The sequence below is a fragment of the Pseudophryne corroboree genome, chromosome 6 (genome assembly GCF_028390025.1).
Source record: "Pseudophryne corroboree isolate aPseCor3 chromosome 6, aPseCor3.hap2, whole genome shotgun sequence".
In the NCBI taxonomy this organism is placed as follows: domain Eukaryota; kingdom Metazoa; phylum Chordata; class Amphibia; order Anura; family Myobatrachidae; genus Pseudophryne; species Pseudophryne corroboree.
In genome coordinates this window covers 501,580,827-501,608,264 of record NC_086449.1, presented here as the reverse complement: position 1 = coordinate 501,608,264, position 27,438 = coordinate 501,580,827, and the positions used below count along the sequence as shown (strand labels likewise).

Here is a 27,438-nt window from a genome sequence, read left to right as displayed (position 1 = left end):
TTTAAGGGTCTAAATCACACATTTACCAAAAGATGATTAATGACATTGTTTAAAAAAAAGTCAAAAACCATCCGTTAGTAAATGTGCAATTTAGACTGTGAAACGCAAAATTGATCAAACATTGACCAAAAATCAACCCAGATCGATTTGTTAGTAAATTTACCCCTAAATCTCACATTTACTAATAGATGTTTTTAGATATTTTTTTTATGGATTTAAAAAATCATCTGTTAGTAAATGTGTGAGTTAGACCCTGGAACACAAAAATTTAACTAAAATCGACTGACCATCGAACAAAATTGACTTTAGTAAATATACCCCCTGCTGGGTCACAAATGTAAGTATACCACCACAATCCAGCTTCTACGATTTTGGACTCATCCCTTTCATACTGTAAGATTTCTCCTAATATTCTGTTGAGTTAATCCTATTATAGCTTTATAGACATCATGAGTGATGTATATAAATTAGAGATGAGTGCCGGACCATTTTGTCTGGTTTTGGTTTTAATTCATCGCCCATTTTGGTTTTGCCTAAATGCCGTGACTGGTTTTGATTTTGTAATTTTTTTTTAAATGACAACAAAAATAAAATCACAGAATTTGGGCACTTTTTTCATACACATATTGTGTGACACTATGTAGAATTAAACCGCAGTGTTGGATCAATATTTCTGACTCATACATGTATTGTGTAACACTATAGGTGAACATGAACTGCAGCATTATTATTTCTGACTCACACAATTATTGTGTGACACTGTAGGTGAATTTAAACTGCAGTGTGAGATTACTATAAATGACTCATACACGTATTGTGTGACACTGTATATGAAATGAAACTGCAATGTTAGATTACTATTTCTGACTCATACACGTAGTTTGTGATACTGTAGGTGGTACACTGTTTTAACAATTGTGGTGTGTGCTGTACCTGACTTAGTTTGTGTTTGTTGATAGATATGGAGAACAAACAATTGAGAGGAGAGCAAGAAGCACATACTAGTGTTGCTCGTGCTGTCACCAGTTACAACAATACAAGTCTGTCAACATCAACTAATAAGGTCGATGCTCTACTAAGACCGATGCCCAAGGGCATAGAGGGATTTAATCTGGGCATTCAAAATCAAAGAAGCTATTTCATTTTATACAGTAGTAGTAAAGTAAAAAAAAATCAAAAGGAAAGTTAGCTACAGAGAAACATGAAAGACTCAGGTCTTGGCCTTTTAATGTTGTTTCTGCAATTGTCAGTGAGGCATTCTTCTGCATCTTATGATGATGCAAGAACATTTCACCCAGAGTCTAGAAGAGGTGTAAAAAAAAAAAAAACCCACTAAGGCAGTAGAATAAACTGTGCGTTCAGAATTGTCACAGATTTCTGAGGAACATTTAGAGGTGTCCACATCAGCTATGTGTGAGTCTGATAATTCTCACACTGTTCTCATAGAGAAGCCTCTTTAACCTCCTTCCACCATTTCTGCACCATCTGCACATGTTCGGAGCAGTACAAGTAAAGATGGTGATGGTGATGGTGATGGCATAATAGAAAGTAAGGATTTGTGTGTGTAAGTGGAACAGGATGAGGGGGATATGTGTGTACTACTATCTGACACTGAGGATGTTGTTTGCGTAAGTCATCTACCAGTGGCTGCATTTCCTGCCCATGATAAAAAGAAAGCCATTGTGATGCCTGTGCATAAGACCAAAAAAGCCACCTTTGGGTGTGGGATTATTTTTAACCAAATCCTGACAATGTTTGTGAAGGCATCTGGTCCATTTGGGAGGCCATAGTTAGTAGAGGTAGGGATGTTAGCCATCTAGACAACTCCTCCATGTTATGACATTTATTGTACAAGATTATAATGTAATTAACACCCTCATCATCAACCTCCTCAATAGTGATGGGAGGTAGTCCTTCCAAAAAATTGTTTTGTGGTGGCCCAAATAAAGTAAGCATTTCAGCATTGGTTTGTTAAACGGTGCATGTGCTTTTAATATCTGCTGTGTGGCAGTGTTTCATAGGTGTGCTATAAACTGCTGCGTGTTTGTGCTGCTGCTGTGTTGGTTAGTAACCAGCCAGCCTGCTGCAGCCTTTGGCCTAAACTGGATGAAAACAATATTGTGAACTGTGAGGTGGTCAAAACTGACTGTAAATGACTGGAAATTAATGTTATTGAGGTTAATAATACTGTAGGAAGAAAACGGGCCAAAACACACAAGGGCAGTTTTGGCAAAATCAAATATAGATCCAAAACACAAGGGCGATACAGATCCAAGACCAGAACCAAAGCCAAAACATGGGGGTTGGTGCACATCTCTAATTATAATGATGCACTGGCAATATTTACTATATATATTTATCAAGGGGCCCAGACTATGCACTCTAATAGTTAGCCAAGCCTCGTTGGCAACTGGCACACCACCCTGGAGATTGGCCACAACCCTAAACATGAGCCCTGCACTTCATTCCCCCAGTGGGCCCTTCATGCCCAAGTCCAACACTGACATACTGTTCTAGTAATTTAACATTTACCAGGGATTATTTACATGTAAAATTCATGTCAAAATCCTGTCATAAATGTTTACAAATTATTGTAATTTTACTGTAATTTTTAGTGTAATGACTCCTTGCTTACTGAAGTTCATCCCGTTATTATTATTTTTACCCTCTAGACCAGTAAAAATTACTCATTTATAAATTGCTGGTGACTAGTAACAACAATTATTTTTGGCTCAGGAAATACAGTTTGGATAATTGTTTTTGGAAAGCTATTGAATAACAAAATCTATACTAATAAGGCATTGTCTTAAGTATCACTGGAAGAATAACTATCAGTAAGTATGAGAAAACAAGTGGCACTGTGCACCCAAAGGCCCATGGTCATTTACATTCACCATTCAGCTCAGTAAATCTTTGTTACAGAGGCTTTGTTTATCTTGCTTTTAAGTAGCACCCTGCTCCTAGCTAATGGAATCTAAGCCCTGGGATTTCTAACTGAGTAGTTGCTTAACTTTCCCCCCCCGCAGACTACGCAGACTGCAGCTATTATGTCCGTATACTCAATAGTATTTTGCCATTCAGTGACACATATTGTTATACAATCAGGGCAGTATGGATGGTGTAATGGTTAGCATTACTGCCTCACAGCACTGAGGTCATGGGTTTGATTCCCACCATGGCCCTAACTGTGTGGAGTTTGTATATTCACCCCGTACTTGCATGAGTTTCCTCCGGGTACTCCGGTTTCCTCCCACAATCCAAAAATATACTAGTAGGTTTATTATCTCCAAACAATATTAACCCTAGTGTGAATGTGTGTGCGTGTACATGTGATAGGGAATATATTGTAAGCTCCACTGGGGCAGGGACTAATGTGAATGGGCAAAATATTCTCTATAAAGCGATGCGGACTATGTGTGCGCTATATAAATAACTGGTAATAAATAATAAATAAATAAATAAATACAGTTGGTGTCCACTGGCGTATCTATAATGGGTGCAGTGTGTGTGGTGCACACGGGCCCTTGAGTCCAGAGTGGGCCCCCACTGCACTTGCTGCACCAATTCTTTTAAATACTTCCCCCTCCGGAGTCCTGAGCCAACGTCAACAGTGCTGTGGGTGACTGTGAAAATGGCGCAGCTGCCAATTTCACATTGTTTGGTGCATGCGCAGTAGAGAAATCACTGGGAAAATGGCCACAGTGCCATTTTCCCGATGATCTGCGCATGCGCAGTAGAGTCTGTGCCCTCTAGGGCTCAGACTCTCCAGCGCTGCCGGCAGAGAGGAGGGGGCCCAAACGGAGGATGCAACACATGGGCCTCCTCCACACTTTCCTTCCCCTTCACTACGCTACTACTCCTACACCAATTCCTCCACAAATATTACCATTTTTTAATTCAAAGATAAACTTGACCTAGCATTAAATGGCATCTTGCGCTATATGCAGCGATCTGCTCATTTTGTTTTCCACAATTTTTGGCACCGTCTCGTCATTTGATCCCAGCACTCAACACTAAATGTAATCCTCTAGATTGTAAGCTGTCACAGACAGGGACCTCTCTCCTATTGTCTTGTCTGTGCTAACAGTATTTTAGGGTTGCGATCGACTCTGCCTGATTGACAGGCAGAGGCGGTCGCAGGGCAGGAGGGGGTGTGGCAACGGCATTAGAACACCATTGGTGGGGCGCGGTCCGGACAATGCAGGCATGTCCGGACCGTTGTGGGGGAAGGCCGCAGCATCTGTGTGACATCACACGCAGCTGCCTGTCAGTGCACAGAAACTGCACAGGCAGGGAGCTACTCACCGGGTGCAAAGGCATCGCCGTGCCATGCTTTTGCATCCATGCAGACTAGCCCTGTGCTCGGTGTCCCCCCCGCATGTCTGAGAAACTGATCGTAGATGTGCTAAATTTAGCACATCTACGATCAGATCTGACTTACCCCCTAAGATAAGAGTTCCTATTGTTTTTTGCAACGTGTCTGTTTTTTATTACATGTCCATAGATTCTCCCAAAGAAGAGTATAACTATAGGCCTAGCTGCCTATGTGCTGCTATAATATCAGGCTTGGCAGAACATAATGAATATGCCAAAAATGTAAGTGGAAATCAAGCAGAGGTTTGCTGGCAAATTTTAGTCTGGGAGGCAATAATGCAGCATTCATGAGTAGCATCCTTTATTTAAACGGAAATATACAGCATAGATATACAGCAGAAGACAGTGGTTGTTTTACTAAAGGGTGGAAAACAAATTTTCTGGAGTAAATGGGTGTTTTCACCAGGAAATGTTATCATTTTTGCTTTGTCCTATATATACTGTAACAGGGCTATTGCTGGCTGGCGTTTGACGAGAACCCCTTTTAGTGGTTAACTTTTTCCACAGCAGAATACACAGACTGCAGCTGATATGTGCGTACACTCAATAGATATCATTGTAGCTGACCAACACTATGAGAGTTTTTCAAAAAACACTATTTTCAAAGCTTCTACTACAAGGCTTAAGTCTAGACCTGTAAGTAGACATTTTGGTGCCTGCTGCCAGAAAGGGAATTGAAGCTTCGCTCTCCCTATTGAAAACAGAGACAGTGTGCAGCAAAATATAGGTACGAGGCTTCATGGGGAAGGGGCGTGGCCACAGAATATTACCAATTCACATTACACCTCACCGTAGTGTCAGGGCCGTTTTAAGAGAGGATGGCCCATTGCGGGCCCCCTCTATGCCAGGTAGAGCTCCTATACATTATGCAAGGTAGAGCCCCTTATACATTATGCCAGGTAGAGCTTCTATACATTATGCCAGGTAGAGCCCCTATACATTATGCCAGGTAGAGCTTCTATACTTTATGCCAGGTAGAGCCCCTTTACATTATGCCAGGTAGAGCCCCTACATATACATTATGCAAGGTATACATATACATTATGCCAGGTAGAGCCCCTATATGTTATGCCAGGTAGAGCCACTACACATTATGCCAGGTAGAGCTCCTATACTTTCTGCCAGGTAGAGCCCCACACATTAAGCCAGGTAAAGCCTCTACATTATGCCAGGTAAAGCATCTATACTTTATGCAAGGTAGAGCCCTTATGCTTTATGCAAGGTAGAGAGCCCCTATACTTTATGCCAGGTAGTGCCCCTTTACATTATGCCAGGCAGAACCTGTATACATTATGCCAGGTAGAGCCTCTATACATTATGCCAGGTAGAGCTTCTATACATTATGCTAGGTAGAGCCTCTATACTTTATGCCAGGTAGAGCCTCTATACATTATCTCAGGTAGAGCCTCTATACTTTATGCCAGGTAGAGCCCTTATACATTATGCCATGCAGAGCCTCCATACATTATGCCAGGTAGAGCCTCCATACATTATGCCAGGTAGAGCCTCCATACATTATGCCAGGTAAATTTTCTACAGTTTATGCCTGGTAGAGCCCCTTATAGCATCTCATTCCTCATTCTTGTGGGACCACCCTTCCCCTTAAGTTGTAGTGTCCGTGTGAGTGGAGAGAAAGGGAGAGACTGACTTACATTATTTCCTGCTGCTGCTCAGTGATTCCCAGTGGTTCAGTCTCAATGTCCCCCTTCCATCCACCCGAATGCTACGGCTCTTCATAACACACTGAGCACAGCACACTATGGGTGGGCTGGGGGCGGGCTGGGAGAGATGCCATAAACAATGAACAGAAAGCTCAGCTACAGTGCTGGCCAGCTACTTATGTAGCTGGGCGCTGTAGCTAGCTAGTGACCCTGCCCAGCTACCTATGTAGCCGGGCGCTGTAGGGAATATAACTTTAAACATGTTTGTAAGGCATTATGTGATACTGCCGACATGGTTAAAATGCTTTAAGTGTCATTTAAACTGTGTCGGTATAATGACGCTAGTATTGTTCCATCCACATATAGTTTGTTGACATATTGAGTATCAACAAAGTCACTACTTCCCCCTAGTAGTGTCAATTAAACAAGGCACAAGGGCCCTCATTCCGAGTTGTTCACTCGCAAGCTGCTTTTAGCAGCTTTACACACGCTAAGCCGCCGCCTACTGGGAGTGAATCTTAGCATCTTAAAATTGCGAACGAAAGATTCTCAAAATTGCGATTACACACCTCTTAGCAGTTTCTGAGTAGCTTCAAACTTACTCGGCATCTGCGATCAGTTCAGTGCTTGTCGTTCCTGGTTTGACGTCACAAACACACCCAGCGTTTGCCCAGACACTCCTCCGTTTCTCCAGCCACTCCCGCGTTTTTCCCAGAAACGGTAGCGTTTTTTCGCACACACCCATAAAACGGCCAGTTTCCGCCCAGAAACACCCACTTCCTGTCAATCACATTACGATCACCAGAACGAAGAAAAAACCGTGAGTAAAATACCTAACTGCATAGCAAATTTACTTGGCGCAGTCACACTGCGGACATTGCGCATGCGCACTAAGCGGAAAATCGCTGCGATACGAAAAAATTTACAGAGCGAACAACTCGGAATGACCCCCAATGAGCAGACATAGAGATGTGTACGGTATCAGATAAAAATTAACTTTATGATTTTCCTTAGAATTTTCAAATTTGCCAGAAAACTTATTTTAAGAAGATTATTTCTCTAACAATGGGGGTAATTCCAAGTTGATCGCAGCAGGAATTTTTTTAGCAGTTGGGCAAAACCATGTGCACTGCAGGTGTGGCAGATATAACATTTGCAGAGAGAGTTAGATTTGGGTGGGTTATTTTATTTCTGTGCAGGGTAAATACTTGCTGCTTTATTTTTACACTGCAAATTAGATTGCAGATTGAACACACCACACCCAAATCTAACTCTCTCTGCACATGTTATATCTGCCTCCCCTGCAGTGCACATGGTTTTGCCCAATTGCTAACAGAATTCCTGCTGCGATCAACTCGGAATTACCCCCAATATGCATTAAAAAGGAAAAAAATAAATTGCCAAATAGAAATATAGTGTAAAAATCCTAACATTTTAAGAAGTATTTTTAAATTACATATACAGTATATATATTTATATCAGTTTGCAAAAAAATGTGACATTTTGCTCTGCTGCCGTCAATTGCATAATCGCGCAAAAAACCCCCAAAAAAACACACAAAAAACACATCAATTATGTTTTCATGTTTAAAACAGTGTAAAGAGAGAGCTTTCCCTTTCATTTCTGTGCATGTGATACATTTGGACCAATAGGAAGCAATGAGGGTGTTCTATTCGATTTTACATTTGATTTTGCTGGGGTTTTCAATGGGCATTTGGGATTCGATTTAGGAAGGGATTTCATACATTCAATTCTAAATCCCTTCCAACCATGAATCCACATCGAATTCAATTTGAAAATTGAATGCAAAATTGATTTTTAGTAAATACTGTAAGACAATTTTCACCAAAATAAATCGATTTCAATATACCCTCAGGTAACCATAAGCATGTAAGTTACTCATCAATTTGAAAAACTTGTTATATCTACACGTACAAAATGGGGAAAAAGTTTGGTGCTTCAAAACAGAGTGCAGCTCTATCTTATAACCCACCTGTCGGGCAAGTGCATAAGAAAATATAGAAGGTTTGTAGATAAAGCGCAAACTCCTATCGGGGTGATATGAAATGTCCGAATATGACGTGATAGAGCTATTCCTCACAATCAAATAAATGTGGTGTTCCGAATGATTTTATAAAGTTCAAATATCCATAGTGAATGTTCTTTCAGAAAGAGCCCAAAACTTCTTTCATATCCTCAATCAACAGACTGTATAACTTCTCTTCCCCTTGTTCCAATTATTTCTGGGAATGGGTATCTCAGATAGGAAAAAACAGAAAGGGGCAAAATAGTGTAACACAGTTTTATTCAGGATAGGATAAAAACATAACTTTAGCAGCGTACCTCAGGATGAGGTGTATAATGCACACCAATTCTCATATGCAGTAAAAAGGGTTCTTTTCTGGTACCTCCCGGAAACAGGAATCCACCCTCACCAACGCGTTTCGGCTCCTTGGAGCCTTGAGCCGAAACGCGTTGGTGAGGAACACTGAGTACTGCCTACCTAGGACCTTGAGGGTGGATTCCTGTTTCCGGGAGGTACCAGAAAAGAACCCTTTTTACTACATATGAGAATTGGTGTGCATTATACACCTCATCCTGACGTACGCTGCTAAAGTTATGTTTTTATACTATCCTGAATAAAACTGTGTTACACTATTTTACCCCTTTCTGTTTTTTCCTATCTGAGATACCCATTCCCAGAAATAATTGGAACAAGGGGAAGATAATTTATACAGTCTGTTGATTGAGGATATGAAAGAAGTTTGGGGCTTTTTCTGAAAGAAAGAACATTCACTATGGATATTTGAACTTTATAAAATCATTCGGAACACCACATTTATTTGATTGTGAGGAATAGCTTTATCACGTCGAATTCGGACATTTCATATCACCCGATAGGAGTTTGCACTTTATCTACAAACCTTCTATATTTTGTTATATCTGCACGCATTACAATAATATTTTAATCAACATATGGCATATACTATTTGATCATTTTGCTTTCTTAGTTACACATCAAGCGAAAACACTTTGCAATTCAATGGCACATACGTTTGCGTACACATATTTAGAAGGGCTGCAATTACCTTTATGTTTTAATCCTTACTTAACTTTTTAACAATTGTTCTACATGAGATCCAAGTAGGGTCAGGTCAAAGTAATAGGGAGAGCAGTGTGGTGCTACAAATTGGGTCATAACTACGGTTCCCCTTGCAATATAGTTACATTTCATTATGTTGCAGGTTGAGGGGGTCGCAATGATGCAATTCATAGTGAATCACTTCATCAAACCGCCTGCTCCATCTTCATTATGGGAGAAGTGGGTATGATGCAAGAAACACCACCTAAATTCGAGAATCTCCCAGAAATTCAGGGAAAATAGGCAGCTACGGTGTAATACAGGAAAAATAAAATGCAGGTGCACACTTAACACTAAGAACTCTAATAATCAGAACAATTACAATAAACTCTTCAATTTACCTCCTGCTCTGTCCTCATTATGGGAGAAGTGGGTATGATGAAAGAAACTCACCCTAAATTTGAGTCTCCCAGAAATTCAGGGAAAATAGGCAGCTATGGTGTAGTACAGAACTCATTATGGGAGAAGTGGGTATGATGAAAGAAACTCACCCTAAAGTCGAGAGTCTCCCAGAAATTCCAGGTAAATAGGCAGCTATGGTGTAGTACAGAAAAAATAGAATGGGAATGCACACTGTTAACACTAAGGTGCCGATTCAGACCTGATCGCTAGGCTGCGTTTTCTCACAGCCTGTAATCAGATCTGAACTGGGCATGCGTATACACCGCAATGCACAGACGCGATATACCGCAGCAATGGGGATCGCCGGTCAGCGACGGGATGGTGCAAAATTTCTGAACGCACGGGCGATTGCAAGGAGAGTGACAGGAAGAAGGCGTTTGTGGGTGGCAACTGACCATTTTCTGGGAGTGTGTGTGAAAAGTAAAACACGCGTGTCCAAGCGTTTGCTGGGGGGGTTCCTGACGTCAATTCCGGTCCCAGACAGGCTGATGTGATCGCAGCGGCTGAGTAAGTCATGGGCTGCACATAAACTGCACAAAATCAGTTTGTGCAGCTCTGCTACACATGTGTTCGCACACTTGCACAGCTAAAATACACTCCCCGGTGGCGACTATCCGATCGCAGCAGTGCAAAGATCGCTGCCTAGCGATCAAGTCTGAATTACCCCCTAAGAACTATAGTAATCAATGACAATAAACTCTGCGATTTAACATGGAATAAAATTGAGGTTCTAAGCATAATTTAGGCCAAACAATATGTGCCCATCTACTACCTCATCAGGTGGGTCCCTAACATTCCTAAGGTTCAAGTCCAGAGTATGTGACTAGCTATAAAAGCTGCTACTTTTCATTAATACATGACAAATATTATAATAAACTATAAAAATAACGAACATACACACATTACTGTGTAAAATTCAATATAATGTATTTATTTTGTCTCTTACTGCATTTCTCTCTTCTGTTTTCAGTGAAGTTCAGCTCCGCCTCCAGTTTCAGAGGTGGAGTATGCCCTGCATATATTGGAGCTTGCTAATGACTAAGAGCCTCCTATTGTATTAGTGGGAACTAGTATAGGGGCAGTAATTATTATCCACTATACATATCCTATTATGTAATGGGAAATTAATACTAAGAATGAGGCTCTCATTAAATTATTTTGATGTTCGGGACACTAGGGGTCGGCACTAAGGGCACTTCCCCCCCTACAGTAAGCCAAATGATAGTAGTCATGGCCTATCATAATCACAGTATTGCAACTACCTATGGGAGAACTGTAGGAATAGTATGTTTAATGAAGTACACAGCTGCATCAGTACAATATTAGCTTACCAGAACCCTGCACATATAGTACTGCGAATCAACAGTCAATGACAATATCCAGTTGCACCATTAGATGCCAGGGTGGCTGACATAGCCCAAAATTTCAGTGGTGGCCTTCCCTGGTGGGCGAGTATGTACCTCACTTCTACCCCATTCCTGAAGTTGATTAACATAATGCTTTAAATACGTTTCATCCAATTTGAGCATATACAGTACAAGCCAGGTTCACACATGACTTAGCTTAAATGCATATATTTCAGTACTTTTCTAATGTGAACATTGAGCATGTACACAATAAGTTGTTATCTTGGAACACAGTAATGTTAATATTTCAAAAAGAGAAAAGAGAGACTCTGTGTTGGGGCACGCTTATCAAATAAAACTTAACTTTTAATTAGAGTATGATAAAATTATAGTACACAGACACACATGTGATACTTTTAGAGAAGGTCATCAAATTTTTTTAACGTCTCCCCACTTGTATCATGAATCTGTGGACAGATTCTCAATTATCAATAAGAGAAAAGGAATAGGAGTACCAATTCTCCAGTTAATATCAATATTTGAGGTGACAGTGACACCAAAGATGAAAATATCAGAAGTTAAATTTCAACATGACAGAAAAATTCAAACATATAACACATAGGCATTTGGTATAACAATTTAGACTATAAATTTAGTCCATTATCGAATGCCTATCATGATGGTATATCCTGGTAAAGGTTAATTTGCTATTGTTAAGTTTGTGGTCAAGATGTACAATCAAAGAAAAACTCTATATGAGTCTGTGATCAGACAATTTATAATGAAGAAAGAATAAAGATCTGAAATCGGTAAGGGTCAAAGGTTGCTCCAACACTTCTGCTTTTCACATGGAAACAGGAGTATTTTTTACTGCACCTAATATTCCCTAGCAGTCTCCCATCTAGGTACTAATCAGGCTGCTCACTGCTTAGCTTCCAAGATCAGGCGAGATTGGGCGTAGCCAGTGAGATATGGCAGTAATATCACAAGGGTTGTGAATGAGAGAGTGTATGGTTATTGGCGCATACCAGAAAAGAGTACTTCTGCTGTCCAATAATGTGCACAGTCTCTCTGTTACTTTCGCATTGCAGAGAAGTTATATGGCTGGCATCAGGATGAGAGAGTACTGAAAGAGTAAGATAAAGGAAATGTATAGGTTCAAGGCCCGTCTTCTGCTGTCCACTGTCATATAAAAATATAGCGGACAGTGGATGAGAGAGGCGGGTTGCCTAGGCCTATTGAAAATTAGTGAGAAATTACACAGGTATCTCAAAGTTCCCTATGGTAATGAAGCATCCAAATTCAGATATTGTATATTATAATCATAGCAGTTGAAAGCAAAATTTGCTATTGGAGATATCCCCTGGGCATAACAATAGGGAACAAAGATCCGCTATTGGAGACATCACATAAACATCTGTGATCAGCACAATTTCTCACTGTATATGACGGTTCATAGGTTAATTTTACAATCTACATAACCAATGTGTAATTGCTTGAAAAATAAAATAAATTAAAATTAAGGTACAAGAATAAGAGTGAAGAGCATAAATTGAATCGTTAGATCTTTGACGCTGTAATTGGATAATAGAAATAGCAAATTAGCAAATAATAGATAATTTAATAGCCAAAAATTCGTCAAGTATACGATACCAGGAGATGAGTGGGCTGAACTGTGCACTGTTCAGCACCACTAAACACAGATGGCCGTTTCACCTAGAGGTGGCTTGACACAGTGCACTGTTGGTTCACAAGGGACATACTTTATAAGAGCACATTACAAAGATATTTTCATAGTCCTGTGCGGCACCAAACTGACCTTCTTCTGAACACAGTAATGTTCCCTGCTCTTATTAGATCAGGGGTGGCCAACCAGTCAGAGACAAAGAGCCAAAAAATCTTGTTAGGTACGTCAAAGAGCCGACATTGAGCCGAAGGCGCGCATGCAAAATTGGGGTGTAGCCTTGTGCCTGCTAGGCCACGCCCATGCTATAAAATACATTGAAAAAGCCAGATCCACATGAAATACATTTTTAAGCCAGATCCATATAATACACTTTAGCTCCACCATGTGTCACTCCATCCAGCACGCTCCTGTATCACTCCATCCAGCACGCTCCTGTATCACTCCAGCCAACTCCCCCTTGTGTCACTCCAGCACACCCTCATATGTCACTACAGCTGCCCCTCCCCCCCCCTCCCCAACTCGTGCCATTGCAGTAGCCCCTTATATGTCCTCTGTTTGCCAGTGGCTCCCTCAATTCTTAGTCCCCGTGGTGCTGCTGCATGTCTGGCTGGAGTTCAGCGGTTTTCAGATCTGTTGTGACCATATGAGTTTGAGTGTCAGGAGCCACATCTGAATAAAGAAAGAGCCTCATGCGGCTCAAGAGCCACGGGTTGGCCACTGCTGTATTAGATAATTACTTTATTATTGCTTTCTTTTAATTTTTTTATTATATTTTATTGTACACTTGCGACACAAAAAGAAGAATCAGAGGGGGTAATTCTGAGTTGATCGCAGCAGGAATTTTGTTAGCAATTGGGCAAAACCATGTGCACTGCAGGGGAGGCAGATATAACGTGCAGAGAGAGTTAGATTTGGGTGGGTTATTTTGTTTCTGTGCAGGGTAAATACTGGCTGCTTTATTTTTACACTGCAATTTAGATTGCAGATTGAACACACCCCACCCAAATCTAACTCTCTCTGCACATGTTATATCTGCCTCCCCTGCAGTGCACATGGTTTTGCCCAATTGCTAACAAAATTCCTGCTGCGATCAACTCAGAATTACCCCCAGAGTGCGGTTACTTTGCTTAAACAGTTATTCCTTAATCTTATATACCCTGACAGAATTCAACCCTGTTTCCTTTTGTGATCACAAGACTTCAATACTTACATTTGGTGGACTTCGCATATCACCAAATTTTGCATCAAAATTCACAATCTGATAAAAGGTATAACAAATATTTCTATCCCTTCATACTCTAAATTGCCGTGTCCCTAACATCAATAAAAAACATACTTCATCATTAATAATTCATGTTCTAAACTCCACTTACCAACCAATTATTGTCATCAATTGGAAAAACACTAAAATAATATAATATCCTCTCTCTCTTCAGTCATGAAAAAGTTGTAAATAAGGTTTGGCTGAGATACTATATGGAATCTATAACAATCATTTTAAAAGAAAAACTATAATACAGTTGTAAAAATTAGATACCCTTTGCTAAACTTTTATTGAATAACTCTACTGTAAACTACAATAACCCCCTCTTTTAACTCTTGCTAACATACCTCTACTATGATATTTTTTTCATTATTTCTCACAAGATGCCAGTTGGCGGGATCTCGGCAGTCAAAATCCCGATGCCGGAACTCTGAAAGGGCCAGGAGATTGACGTTGAAATCCCGACAGCCGGCACCCCGATCATACGTACAGCCGGTGGGTTAGGTTTAGGGATGGCAAGGGGGGGATAGGTTTAGGTGCTACATGGGAGATAAGGGTTAAGCTGTGGGGCTGGGGTAGGTTAGGACCAGGCTGTGAGGAGGGGGGGGGGGGGTAGGTTGGGGTCAGGCTGCAGGGGAGGGAGGGTTAGGTTTAGACAGAGAGGATGTGGGGTTAGGTTTAGGCATCTGCTGGGTGTGGTTACAGTAAGACACTGAGGGGTCTATTTACTAATACTTGGATGGAGATAAAGTGGACGGAGATAAATGAACAGCCAATCAGCTCCTAACTGCCATGTTACAGGCTGGGTTTGAATAATGACAGTTAGGAACTGATTGGCTGGTACTTTATCTCTGTCCACTTTATCTCCATCTAAAGCTTAGTAAATAAACCCCTCAGTGGGTAGGTTAGGGTTAGGGTGCAGGAATAGAGGGTTAGGGACTTGGGAACAGGGGGGAGTGCCCTCTATTGACCCCTGTCGGATTTTCTTCAGTGGGATCCTGGCATCAGTATTCAGAATGCTAGGATCCAGTGCACTGGCATTACATACTGATTCCGTCAGAATAATAATAGGAATAATAGTCCACAGTATGGGACCTCTGAATCAAGCTCTATATGGGAGGTTTACTTTAATCATCATAATGATACATTTGAAGCCAGAAAGTTGTGAGTGCTGTTTGTTTACTGTAAATTATTTTCTGATTCTTAAGCTGTGGAAAGCTTTATGTGTGCTGTGTACGTTGCTATTTCTTTATTTACATTATTTCCATTGAAATATATAGTTAGAGCACAGCAATCTAGAGAGAACATATTGCAGTTAAGCATGATTTGAGTGCGCTGCAGACCTGTCTGACATTACATGCAGAATCTTACTTAAAATGATCATGTATTATTGTGCACTCAATACAACATCTTTGTCAGAATTGTGTAAAATAAAAACAAATGATTGCAAAATATCTTTCATTAAGCGGATAGGGCACTTGTAATACAATAGTAATTGCTTAGTTTTTACTCCTTACAGCCTAGGGCTTGCCCAAGGACAAATCTAGCTGTAGCTCAGTATTTTATATTGATTTGATGTGTCATTGTAACTAAGTATGCAAGTTTTAATAGGTTTTGCAATACTATTCTCCATTAATTGAGTTTTATACGAGATGAGGAGCAGCAGAATAATATCCAGAAGATATTATTGCAAGATACAGTGTTTCATTAATAACTGGATTTCAGTGTCCTCTAGTGCTTTGCATTGCCCTTCACAAACACAAAATGATCTCTACATCAGTGCATTTTATGCCAGTGAGGAGAATAATCAGCAAAATCATTGGTGTGTGTACAATTGTCTGCCTCTCTATCCATCAGTTTTTGTGAACTTGTTCTTCTATTTGTGCACCAATGCCATATGTAGTATGTAATGTTTCGTTGTAAACATTGGGATAATGTGGAATGAGAGCTACAGTATGCCAGTTTGTGTAGCATAGCTTACTTAAAATCACTCTGTGTATGAAATACATACATATTTCTGGCGGACAGGATGCTGCCTGTCAATATCTCGACAGCAGCCCGCCAGAATACCGGTAGCAGGGCGAGTGCAAAGAGTCCCCTTGTGGGCTTCCTACTCTCGCCACAGGTTCTATTCTCACTCTATGAGTGTCGTGGACACCCACGAGTGGGAATAACCCCTGTGAGCTGGGATTCCGGCTGTCGGCATTGCTGGGATTCCTGCATCGGTATCTTGGCTGCCGGTACCCCGACAGCCGGCAAATTAACTGCATCCCCTGTGTATTCCCAAAAAACCATCCAAATGCATTTGTTCCTATGCACGTTGAAGTGACTCTGGCAATTATGCCTGCACCTTGAGAGGCGTGACAAGGAAGGGAAGGGGCAGACTGTCTTATTCTCAATGCAGTAATACATAGTCAGACAATTGCAAACCAGTGTAAATTGGGACATGGAGGATACATATACACCTGTAAAAGCTATATCATTTACAGGTGGTTGAGGGCAGGTGAAAACACAAAATTGTGATGGTCATGGTTACTAACAGTAGTATTTCACTTCTGACTGACATGAATGGTAGATGCTTTAGGGCCTGATTCAGAGATGGATGCAGAACAAATCACAGATGTGCCTTTGGATGCAGCAGCAATGCGTAAAAATGCTAGTGCTGTGGGATGTGTATGTAAGAAACAGACATCTTCTGTAAGCATCTGCGATCCGAGTGCTGCATCCAAAGACGCATTATGGGATCACCATCTGACCATTGGTTACGATGTTGTCAACTCCGGTCATATGAGTAAGCTGAAGCTTGCTCAGAATGACCATCGGAACTGCTGAATTGGGGCCAGGAAATCTGTGTAAGAAGATGCAGACTCTGGCCTGGGCATTCCCAGAAAATGGGGGCAACATGTCCCCATTTTCAGGAACACTGGCTGGATCCATCCACCCCTTACCCCCAAACGCCAGTAGCCTATCAATCGTTTCTCGATCTTTTGGCTAATGCCAGGTGTTGGTTCTTTTGTACGCTGTTGGGCTTAAAGGTGCCCCCAGTACTGCACATGTGATGCACGGGGTTTGGTGCATGCACAAAGTCCCAAACATCTGTATTTTGTGTCATGTGCTGCTATAACATTGGGACTGGAATCAGCTCCCTTATACAATAGTAAGGCACTTTGTACTGTGCACGTCTTTTTCAGGAAGCACTATTTTTCCTTTACCTTAGCAAGAGTAAGTTTTTATATTCCCACTTGAAAGGATGGTGCCTAATTATTTGTTTATTGCATTTTCTTTGCACTTTCACCACAACTTTTTATGTTTGATATGTGTGTCAGTGTGTGTGTGTTATGTTTTTGTAGGGTTTGGGTGTAGCCCATTATGGGCTGCTGTCTTCCTAAGTTACCTGAGACTCTCTCCTTTAAGGGGGAGCAGAAGAATCAGTTCACCAGAGAACATAGCCAGATTAAGGGGGGATTCAGGGAATACTGTACCCCGGGCCCCCCTCTGTCATGGGGCCCCCCAGCCAGAGCACACTAACATCACTAGCTTTCCCTCTAATGCAACAGCAGAACCAGGCAGCCAGAATGTGAGCCGGACAGTATGCAGTGCAGGCAGAGACACAGGAGTATCAGATTTCATAAACTATCGATGGAGGTTCCCAACCAGAGGAGAGATATGAGGGTGGAGAGAGCTGTGACACAGGGTGGGGTCCCTGTTATCTAATGAGGGTCTAGAGAGAGAGAGAGAGCGACGCACACACACACACACACACACACACACACACACACACACACACACACACACAGTCCTCCTGAGTCCTGTCCCAGTGTGTAAGTAGTACAGATACTGCTGCTATTTTTGCATGTGACAAGATAAATAATAGATTTTATTTTTCTATGTGTATTTTAAGGTTAGGTTGTCTTTGTTCCACTATAAGTACATTTTATAGGTGGAGCTATAAACAGTAACCAGGCATTATTAAACTATTAGTTTTAATCTAATATACACCATTGGCCTAAATTTTATATACACAATTCATACATCCCAACATGACCCATTTCAGGAGGGACAAAATTCTTAAGTTATGATTGCAATCACCTGTGCTGAAACACTTTTCTTATCAATTAAATAGTTCAACACAGGTGACTACAATCATATATTAAGAGGGAAGTCCATGTAAAGAGCATTTTGTCCCTCCTGGAATGGGTCATGTTGGGACGTATGCACAATCTTACACACAGCCCTCCTCCCTTCCCCCAGTGCCCCCCTGTCTAAAGTGCTCCGGGCACCCCAAAGGCTTAATCCGGGCCTGCCAGAGGAACGCTCTAGACAACCATGGGCAGAATGGGGTGACTCTGAGCCTTTTGGTGGAGGGGAGCCTGAAGACCCTTGCTACGGTGGTTGGAGATGTCAAGGGCTCCCCCCTAGCTTCAGTGAAGGTGGACTTAAAGATTCCTTTTAGCCTTCCTTTGGGTCTTTTGCTGAGGAAATGGGGTGCTTCTCCTTTTGGAGAGGGTCTAAAGACCCAAGCCCCCAGCACAATTTTGCTCTGCTGTAGGTGACTGGAGCACATACCTTTGGCTTCAATAAAAAATAAATAAATAATTTACCAGTACCTTACAACTGGTGTAATGATGTGCACTTACAGTATGATAACAACATTAGCATTTAAGACACCCCCCATTGACTAAATCCCACCACCAGTTCTATAGCATAGAATGGATTCTCCTAAAGCAAGGGTACAAGTAGTATAGTGCCCAGCCTCAAAGGTAGTTTCCAACATTAGGATTGACTAGACAGAACTGGGTATACTGCAGCATGGAGAACCACATAGTGAGGTGCCCTTTTATAATATGAACCATCCACAGACTTGTCAGCAATCCATATGAAATTTGCTTCCTGAAGTATTCCATAGAAAATACAAAAGCTGAAACCACATAAACGTACATATCTTGACTTACCTGCACCAAATTGACCAACTTAACATATCTGCATCAAGTTTATTGACACACAGACAATAAATGCTGATGTATGGGACAATCACTCTGACTGAATAAGCACACAGGACATGTGAACTATAAGATAAGGAGGAGGAGATAGTGCAGTGTACTCTGCTTCACAGTGGCGTAACTAGAAATTTTTCTCCCCCAAGCCAAAACATTCTCTGGCGCCCCCCCACTCCCATAATTGCCACCAGTAAAGTGATGAAAAGAGGGGGCGTAACCTTGCTAAAATGGGTGTGGCTTTGCATAAAGGGGTGTGACATTGCAGGAAAAGACTACTTTATACCCCAGTTTTGCAACCTGCACGCCCAGACGTTGGCCACCACAGGAAAAAAAATAATCCTGATTCATGCCCCTTACATTATTTGTCATTTTTCCTCCTTATAGTAATGCCCAGTATACATTATGCCACATACTGCAATGGCCCTTAGACATTATTCCACACAATAATGCCCATTACACAATATACCACACACTGTAATGCCACTGACACATTATGCCTCACACCGTAATGCCTGTGACACATTATGCCACGCATCGCAATGCCCATTATACATTATGCTACACACTGCAATGTCCCTGAGACATTATACCACATGCCACAATGCCCGTGATATAGTATACCACACACCGTAATGCCTGTGACACATTATGACACAAACCGCATTGACCGTGATATATTATGCTACACATTGCAATGTCCGTGATACATTATGCCACACACTGCAATGCCCATTACACATTAAGCCCTACAGTAAGGCTTCTAATTACTATTAAATGACCTGCTCGTTGCCAGGGGTTTCATGCACTTGGTTCCATGCATGGTGCCAGGGGTTTTCATGCTCAGGGTTTCATACTCATTGCCAGGGGTTTCATGCTCTAGGTTTTTTGCTTGTTGCCAGGGGTATTATGTGCTGGGTGTCAAGCTCGTTGCCAGGGGGTAATACTCGTTGCCAGGGGTTTCATGAACTGGGTGTCATGCTCGTTGCTAGGGGGTAATGCTTGTTGCCAGGGATTTCATGAGCTGGGTGTTGTGCTTGTTACCAGGGAGTAATGCTTGTTGCTAGGGTTGTGCTCCCAGTGCCACATATGCCCCCAGTGCCAGATATTCCCCAACAGTGCCAGATAAAAATATACCCCATAGTGCCAGAAACACATATGCCCCCAGTGACACATATGCCCCCACAGTACCAGATACACATATGCCCCCAGTGCCAAATATGCCCCCCTCAGTGCCAGATACACATATGCCCCCAGTGCCACATATGCCCCAGTGCCAAATATGCCCTCAAAGTGCTAGTTACGTACCCACTCCCCACTGTTGTGCAGGAAGGAGGGTACAGTCTGTAAGCCTGGGAAGGAGCCGGAGGGCACAGCGCGCACCTCTCCTGTGTCTGTGCTGTGTCTCCAGCGGCGTGTCTGTCAAATGAAGTGCCAGTTCATGAGACAATCAGAGCTCACGGACCGTCAGCTGTGGCTCCTGATTGGCTGCCAGTCCACGAGCTTTGATTGGCTCATGAACCGGCTCTTCATTTGACAGACGCCGCCACCGCCGGAGACACAGGAGGGACACAGGCTCCTTCCCGAACACACAGCAGCAATCAGCGGCGGTGCCCCCGCAGCCCTGCGCCTCCAAGTCTCCGCAGTGGCTGCGGGGATGGGAATTACACCACTGCTGCTTCACCTGCTTTCCTTCCTTCTACAGCTGCTTACAGGTCTAGGTGACCACCAACAGATGTTGCTATATATGCTTATACTGTGTGCAACATAGAATCAGGCTCCGTGTGCGCATCTGAGTATTGCAGCGAAGCTCAGTGGTACTTCGCCGGTTATTGAATTGCCCCCCAAAAATCCAAGGCAAACACTTTTTAACCAAAGTTTTATTTTTATTTGTACAATTAATTTAAAGTAATGTAAAATATATTGAAGCGGATGTCATTTATGTACTTTCATGTAAACATGTTAATGAAAGCATCCCTGTAAAAGTAAAGATGTCCGCAGTCACAGATCATGGAAACTGAATCTCAAACTAAGTCCATTCCCAGTTCAAAAGTGATTTTTTTGATCAGTTCTTCTCTGAGCCATTTGTTTAGAAAAAGGTATAACAATGTTATTAAATTCTTGCCATTTTTGAAAAAAATAAAAATAAATAAGGCGAACATATAACTTCCAGAGAAAAATGCTACATGAATACACTTTACAAATATTTATATTTTTCTTGAAAGGAAATTATTCAAGAATATTATTTTCTCTATACCTGCCAAACACATTTAGTGAGGTTGCAGAATTTTATAAATCATAAATGTATATTCCAATACACAATCCCTCCAAGGACTAGAGTGAAATAGTGCAGGTGACATGTTTAATGGGTCTCATCCAAGTGACTGATGCTTTCTTTATCTGAATTGGACATGGTATTAAATTATATTTTAAAGTTTGAATTGGTAGTGCTTTCATTTCTTTCTCTGCTTCCCGTTATAACTATGACACACATTGTGCAATAAAATTTAAAATAAGGTGAAAAATACAATTAATTGACAATATTTACAAAATGTAGAGCAAATAAATAAATGTAGCCTGTAAATAATTTTTGTAGCACATGGAAGGCAAATGCAGTTTATTGTTAGTTAATACAAAGATTATGTGTTGCAATTTATTATGTGTTATTTATTTGCTTATTGTGGTATGTTTCAATCTACTACGTGTTATAAAGTATATATACTGTACTGACTGATTCTGGGTGAATAGACTGTACATTTATTTATTTATTTACATTTAATATACAGAAGGGCATGGAACTTGATATAGTACTAATCAGGCAGGCACTGTGAGTAAACATAGCATGCGGACTGTGTTTTTTTACATTGTATTTTTAGTCTTAAAAGAAAATCACTTTCTCTTCTACTGTACACTTTTACCTTCCACTTACTCTGCCAGTCTCACCTGTCAATCATCTGTTCCAGAAGCCAGAATAATTGGGTATCAGAATATATATGAGGACTTCACATTTACTCTATTACTCTGGAGAGATGGGAAAGTGAGAGAGGAAGGCAACAGTATTATTATTATTATTATTATTTTTAAATATATTTAGGCTGCATAGGACCATAATATATCTAGGCTACACTGGATTATACCACTATCTGTCACCTCAAACTTAGCTACTGCTTTGCACTTTCTTGGACTGGTGAATGCAAGGCTAGGCCAAAGCAAAAACGACAGCGGCAGCTGTCATGCACACAGCTGTCCCTCCAATACATTGCGGTACCTTATGCCGAAGTGCGGCATCATAAAACGGGAATCAGGGCTGCAATTTAGTTGACACTGCTGTCTGACAGCACTCACTTCCTGAGGTTCTGCTTGTGACCTTGCATGTGTTAATAATTTTGTGATAGATGATGTGATATGAATGGATGTTGTGTGATGTCAGCAATAAAAGATTTTATGTTTGAATTATATAATTTTCCATTCATTCTTTTTTGTGGTACATATATTCCTAGTGATGATCAACTCTCATGGTTTAATAACGTGCGTAAAATGACCCTACATACAAACTTTTTTGTTTTGCAAAGCTATACTAGGTTACATGTAAGCATGGGTGGATTGGAATGGAAAATCAGCATGGTAAAACCTCCATAGGCAGCCCCAAAGAAGGCGGGGTACACCGAGGGGGGGCGAGATGCCCCTGAACCGGTTGTAGCTGTGCCCTGTCCTGCATCCCCCACCGCAGCTGCAACTCCACTCCAACACCGCCACAAAGCCCCTCTCAGTGCACATAGTACATCCAATATGCAAGGACCAAGCATCAACAGATGTGCAGATCACTCACCTGAGCATTGTCTCTAATGTGATCAACCCAGAATCCCTGCAAGCAATCACCCAGAGCAACATGGCCATGTCACCGCACACACACACACACACACACACACACACACACACACACACACACACACACACACACACAGCCTGTCCCCTCCAGTCCCTACACACACACACACACACACACACACACACACACACACACACACACACACACACACACACACACACACACACACACACACACACACACACCCACACCCTGTCACTTTCAGTCACTACTCACACTCAGCCTGTCCCCTCCTGTCACCACACACAAACTCACAGCCTGTCCCTTCTAGTCACTGCTGACATACAGCCTGTCGAGTCATCTTCTTGCTGGGAAGGGGCGTGTGTGTTGATTTGGATTTTGTATGTCTCCAAACTAGGATCAGAGCCAATGGTATTTTGGGTCCTATCGTACTGGAAGCTAGGTGGTCAGAGATAGTGCTTAGCTGGACTAAGGACAGGGGCATGGAGTTTTACACCACTGGTGGTCTTTGCAGAAAACCCCGCAAGGGGATTTGGACTTCGCTGTACCCGATGGGTAGGTGCGATCCTCCATCTGAGTTACCTGGACTAGGACTAAGCACTGGAGAAGAGTAACTGGAAAGAAATGTTTAGTTATTTGGACACAGGAAGGAAATCTGGAACTGAACTGGAGTGCTAACCAGGCTGGAACCAGAATGATTTCACCGAACCAGACTGGAGTGCTGAACGGGCATGACTGGATTGATGACACTGAATCAGACTGGAGTGCTGACCGGGTGGAACCGGGATGATGACACTGAACCGGACCGGAGTACTAACTGGGCGGAACCGTGGTGATGACACTGAACCGGATCGTAGTGATTGCCAGGCTGAACTGGGATGATGACACTGAACCAGACTGGAATGCTGACCGGGTGGAACCGGGATGACTGGGAATCATGCTGTTATACAATAACCAAGATTCTCAGAAGGAGCTCAGTCTCAGTGCACAATCTACAATGTGACCTGTGGAACTGGCATAGAAGCATTGCAGAACAGAAGCTTTATCTCCAAAGAAGCTCCATGATTGGTCGGTCAAGTCAGTTGAGGAAGCCAACCAATCCTGGAAGCCATCGGTGTCCAGAGATTGCAGGGAAGAAGGCACCTATAAAGGAACCCGACACTGAGGAATCCCGCACGCTGCGCCCACAGACACCAGCAGCCAGGGAGGAGAGCATATCCACACACTCCGTCCGCCGCTGTGCATGTTGCACCCAGACCAGCAGCCGAACTGGTAATTATCACGCAAATTATGCCACACAATAGTGCAACCTCATTCACTTTATATCACGTCACACAGTAATACCTCTTTACCTTATACACGTTGCTGCTCACAATAGTGCCCCTTATTCACAATACTCCACACCGTGGGCATCCACTCTTTCGAATGATGGGTCCTCTTAGTACTAATTTTCTGGTGATCACATATGATCAACAAACAATGTTACCCTGCAATACAGAAAACACATGTTTTCAATCTTTGGGAGTTGGGGGATGGGAGAGCACCCCCATTTTGACACATTTGCAAATGTGGTGGGAACCCATATTTGAAGAAAGGGAGGTCTCTTTCAAGTGATGTGGGTCCTAGTAGCTGTTGTTTGGCAATCACCTGACAATATTTTCCTGTGCTACGTAAAACATAAATTTTCCACATATGGGTGGGAGGGCGCTATGTGCCCTATCACATCCATTATTACATCCCCTCTTTATAATGAAGCGGCCCCTTACCAGAAGTTATCGGATCGCCTGTGAACACAACCATAAAAATAACAATGATTCAATAAATATAGTTTCCCTAGTTGGGGAAAACACACACACACACACACACACACACACACACACACACACACACACACACGCACACACACGCGCACACACACACACACACACACACACACACACACACACACACACACACACACACACACACACACACTAGACTCTTTTAAAAGAAGGAAATCTCCTCTTTCAAACAATATGCCCCTTAGTATTTGTTGTCTGGTAATAATCAACAGACAATGGGCCTAATTCAGATGTGGTTGTTCTTGTTATTGCTGTTGCTATGTTTTGTCATTCGCAATTGTTACCATTATGCTAATATGGGCAGAAACTAACCTGAGCATAGGGACACCTATTGTTGTTGCATCATTTCCATGTGATTGTGTACAACTGCTGATACATTTATACCATCGTTGCAGATCGGGTCATTTTGTAGACACTGAGGGCAGGATGTAGTAAGGTGTTACTGCACTAGCTGCACTCTTACAGCATCAATGTCTCTCTCCCACTCTGCTCACCTTCACCCTCCCTGTGCAGGGCCATCATTACGTATATGCTCAATGGGCAGTTGCCCAAGTGCCCCAGGAGTAAAAGGGCCCTAGACTGATAGCTGAGGGTCTCCTTTTTTTCAGGGGTACTAGATTTTTGAAAATTGGCTCTGGGTAACTGGAGATAACCAACTTCAAAGCAGTGGTTCCCATCTGAGCCTGTTAATTGCTCTTCCCAGCCAGATATCTCAAGTTCTGTTTGACTTAGAGTTTTTTTGAGGGTAGACTCCAAAATATGGGACTCTCCTGTTTCGGTGTATACTGTCAGCTTGTCTCTACTATGCCCAGAACCAGAGATATCAGCCTTCCAGCAGCTGGTCTCTGTTCTAGCTCCACACACCTGGTATGCAGTTTTATATTTTCATCAGTGGATTGATCTGTCTCCTGAACCCTAATCTCCAAGTACCCAGTATCTATTGAAAGGTGAAACTCTCTAGATTTTTATTCCACTGTAAACTAAGACATCTATTTTCAGAAACTGGAGATATCTACAGTCAAGTAAGCTGCCCTAACACCGGAAAATGATGATTATTAAGGCCACCACTATCCACCCCTCCCCTACATATTAAACACTCCCTACCACCCTGGAAGTCATGTACCGGTGCCCCTCCATTCAACCCAATGCCCCCTCCTACAGTTTCGTTTTTTCCTTCCCGCCCCATCTCCCACCATCTGTGCAGTTAAGGAGTAATTATCAGAAATTACTGCTCCAGGTCCTACATGCTGAGCGGAAGATAGAACACCCCCTACCGGCCGCCGGTCATCAAAGCTGCTGCTGATAGCATATTCCCTACCCCTACCATTGGAGGATGGGTAGGGGCCCCAGTGCATTGCTTTGCCCAGAAGCATACACTGCTGTTAAGACGGCCCTGTCCCGGTGGTGTCATCATTTCCTTTCAGTTTCCGCATCATGTAACTTTTTTCATCAGGTCACCTCTCCCCTAGGCTGCCCTGTGGTCCATCGCAGGCTCCATATGCACCAACCGAGCTGTAACCCCCATTTTTCTCAGTAACAGCTAGTAACTCTGGCTTGTTACAGCTCCCTGCTACTGTCACTCGTGTCAGCGTCCGGAATCTTACCGGTACGCTGGGGCCGCGGGGCTGGCTTCCTTGGCGATGTGCGGGCAGCGGCGGAGGTGGGCTGCTGCGCCGGATCCGTGGGCAGCAATAGCGGTTGTGAGGGGGTCCGCTCGTGGCGGCAGGACACCGCTACAGCGGGTCGCTCTTCCTGAGCCGTTGCTTGGAGACCAGGGGCAGTGAGCAATGTGGCTTAGCAGAAAGGTCTGCATTAGTGGGCGCCGCCATGTTGGAGACCAAGTTTTAAGTATAGTTCCTGTTTCTTCCAGCCAATCCAGGGGAAGCTCTCCCTATAAAAGCGGGCTGGTTTAGGACAGGGACGCCAGTGCTTCAAGTTACAACCCTGTTGTAGGTGCTTTAGCCTGTGCTCCCAGGATTCCTGCTGTATTCTGGTTCCTCCTGATCCTGCTTGGTCGGTTCTCTGTTGTTGCTGCAGCCCTGCCGTTTCCAGCCTGCTACTGCCTGTGGAAGCGCTCCTGGAAAACCCAGTCCAGTAAGACTCTTTGGGCACAGTCGGCCCCGGGTCTTCTGCCTCGTCTTTCAAGCCACACTCCACAGATCTCCTTCACCAGCCATGCCTTTGTACCACCGACCACAGCCTGCAGATTACTATCTTCAGCCTCGTTTTCCAAACCACAGTCCACAGTCCTTGTCTCCAGCCACGTCTTCAACCACCATCCACAGTTCCAAAGTTCATCATCTACAGTCTCGTCTTTCAAATCACAGTCCACAGTTCTTCGCCTCCAGCCACGTCCTTAACCATCGTGCTCCAGCCTCGGTTCTCTACCTCAGCCCTGTACATAATAAATACCTTCCATTGACTCTCAAACCCCGCCTACGTTCTTCATTGCTCCGTGTCCCATGCGAAGGAACTATAGCCAGCCCCGTCATCTTGTTCATTCACAGCCTGCTACCTCCTCGGGCAAATCTTAGCTGCCGGATCCTCAAACTCTGCTAGATGTGACAACTCGTACTTTTGTTTATTATTGGTTGGTGCATATGGAGCCTCATGAAAAAGGTCACATGATGTGGAAACTGAAAGGACTCGATGACTGATCAGCCTATGGTAAGAGTGCAGTTAGCGCAGTGAAACACCTTAGTACATCATGCCCTGAGTGTCTCTGACACGCAGGCTGAGCTGCTCTCCTGGAACGCAGAAGGCTCTCCAGGAGCAAGTAAGATCACAACTGCTAATTTATGCATGCCCAGAAAACACCATCTGAATGGCCATGACATGCCTGCATTTTTTTTTACCACTTGGCATTCCCACACCCAA

The 27,438-nt window shown here is 42.7% G+C and overlaps 1 protein-coding gene and 1 pseudogene across 2 annotated transcripts in view; one reads left to right on the top strand and one right to left on the bottom strand.

Annotated features, from left to right (window-relative positions):
• Positions 1-27,438, top strand: part of TAFA2 (TAFA chemokine like family member 2) — a 479,149-nt gene that overhangs the window by 41,835 nt on the left and 409,876 nt on the right. The gene's annotated exons all lie outside the window — the stretch shown is intronic.
• Positions 11,790-11,908, bottom strand: LOC134937225 (5S ribosomal RNA; annotated as a pseudogene).